This window comes from Setaria italica, chromosome IX, assembly GCF_000263155.2.
Source record: "Setaria italica strain Yugu1 chromosome IX, Setaria_italica_v2.0, whole genome shotgun sequence".
NCBI lineage: Eukaryota > Viridiplantae > Streptophyta > Magnoliopsida > Poales > Poaceae > Setaria > Setaria italica.
Genome location: NC_028458.1, coordinates 34,813,179 through 34,816,071, shown reverse-complemented (window position 1 = coordinate 34,816,071; position 2,893 = coordinate 34,813,179).

The window sequence follows — 2,893 nt, the reverse complement described above, 5'->3', positions numbered from 1 at the left end:
TGGCAACATGTGAAATAAATAGAGGCTAAAATAGTAAAATGGTAACAAAGATTACAACTTACAAGCTATAGGACAACTTTCCGTTCCGCAATGCTTTGAAAATGAGCGATGATGTCCTTATCCTTAGCTTGCATGAAGAATTCCCTTTCAATCAACGTGACCAAGCAACCATTCAAATATTTCTACCCCATCTTACTTCTTCTCTTCTTCTTTATCAAATTCATTATAGAAAAGATCCTCTCAACATCAGTAGTTGCAACAGGGAGAACAAGCACCAATTTGAGAAGTTTATAAACAATGTCATACCGAGAAACCTTTCCTTCTTTAACTAGCATCATAGACAACTCTGCTAGACTTCTCAAATTTTTGAAGTTTTCATCATTTCTGACATCATTGATATAGTGGTGCAACTGAAAATGAAGCTGGTTTATTTCTTGAAATTCAAAGTCATGTGGATAGAACCCAGCAAGCTTAACCAAGTTCTCAACAATAAAAGCAGAAAAGGAATTAGCTGGACTGAATGATGCCATGCATCTAAGTAGCTCTGTGTTTACCTCATCAAACCTATTATTGAGGTCTTGAACTTGTCTATCAATGACACCCAAAAACATATCAGCATGAAACCGGTGATAATTAATGGCACCTCTGTAGAACTGCCTTGATCTTTGCATAGGAATATACTTCCCATTCATGTCAACAACTTTAACATTGTGCTTCTCACAAAAGGAAGTGACCTTGGTAAGAAATTCTTGCCATACAAAATCTTGTCTCAAAACATCCAGTTCTACCTTTGTGAACTCCAGAAGATCCATTGCATTTACGATATCTTGCTCCCTCTTTTGCAAAGCATTGCACAAGTCATTGGTGTATCCAAATATTTCATTCATCAAGTGTAGCAGGAAAACAAACTCAAAGGACTTAAATACTGTGAGCATAGTTTGAGCCCCATTAGCCTCAGCCCCTTTACTTTCATTCTCAATCCTAAAAAGAACTTTCTTGATTGAAGGATACAAGAACATAACATGCATTACAGTTCTATAGTGAGATCCCCATCGTGTATCACCTGGCCTTGCTAAGCCCATCTCTTGATTCAATCCTTGCCCGGTTTCAATTTCACCCAATTTCAATGCTTCAATCATGTATTCAGCTTGAGCAATGCGAAGCATGCGGATCTTTTTACAAGACATCCTTAGAACATTCAACAAATAAGCAAGTTGCCCGCCCAAAGAACCAATCACAATCAGTATTCTCCTTAGCAACCGCTACAAGTGTTAGTTGAAGTTGATGGGCAAAGCAATGAACATAATAAGCAGAAGGGGACTCATCCATAATTAGTTTCTTCAAACCATTAACATGACCCTTCATATTACTAGCTCCATCATACCCTTGACCATGTACCTTGGATAGGGGCAATTGATATTTCATAAGCAAGGACTGAATTGCTTCTTTAAGAGTCAATGATGTAGTATCTTTAACTTGGACAAGACCTAGAAACCGCTCAACTGGTTCTCCTTTTTAATTGACAAAACGCAAACAAAGAGCCAATTGTTCCAGTAGGTATGCATCACTTGACTCATCAGCAAGAATTGCAAAACACTCATCACCAATTTCATCTATGATAAATTTGGTTGTTTCATGAGCACAAGCATCAATGAGTTGTTTCTGGATCTTGTGATCTATCATCTGACAGTTTTGTGGTGCATTCTCTAATACCACCAGATTAACCTCTTCAAAGTTTCCTGCTAGCCATGCTAAAAGTTCCCGAAAATTTCCCTTGTTGAGTGAATCCTTTGTTTCATCATGACCCCTAAAAGCCAACCCTTGACGCAATAGAAATCTTATGCACTTAAGTGACCATGTCAAGGGAGCTAGATACTTAGCCTTGAATTGTGCAGTGTTTGATGCAACAAATTCACGGATTGATGCCTTAGGTCTCATGAAAAATCTATATTTCTCTTCAGCTTCACTATGAGCACTATCGATAGCACCAACATTCCTATGAATTCTCCTTTTCATATTCCAATTTCTAATCCCTTCAACAACAAAAGCATCTCCACCAGAAAATTTGCAGCTATCTTTGAACAAATAGCAAACAAAGCAAAATGCAGCATCTTTATCCACACTGTACTCAATCCACTTAAATTCAACAAACCACTTATGTTGGAAGCAGCGCATACCTCCACAATCATGTTGCGGAAAAGCAGCCCTCTTCATCTTTGGTTGACATGGCTCCAATGCATTGTATGCCCTTCTAATTGAATCTTGGTCATTGACATCATAGCTTGAGATCGGAGCCCTCAATCCAGGATCATGCTCAATGCCATAATCATTCTTGTCTTCATCACTAGAATCATTTTCTTCAACGGGTATGGATTCACCAATTTCTGTTGTACCATGCTCTGGTGGCTGATTAGATCTCACAGGTTCAGGTGGTATCGTGCTTGTTTCACTACCACTTTGTCCTTGGAATAACACTACTTGCATTTGACTTTCATTGCAAGATTGATTAACATTCTTCAGTTCAGGTTGTCTCTTCTTTGCAGCAGCCCTTGCCATGAAAATCCTCAAATCAATAGCGGCACTACCCTTCCTCTTCATGGTTCAAACCTAAAAGTTACACAATTTCAAGTTATCAGATATTTACAATTTCACATTGAACTAAATTCATGAGCATCCACATTTTGCAAGTTGATGTGCTACTCCAATTTGACAAACAATTGAAAATGCTTACCTCAATTTCACAAACAATCAGCAATTCACAGAATCACAGATTCACAGGTTTGGGGGTTGGGAGGGGGGGCAGTACTGTTGGTGCCAGCTCGCCGGTCGCCGCATGCCCGTGCCGGGTCAGCCGGCGGCCAGTAGGCAGTAGCGTGCCCGCCGCCGCCTGCTC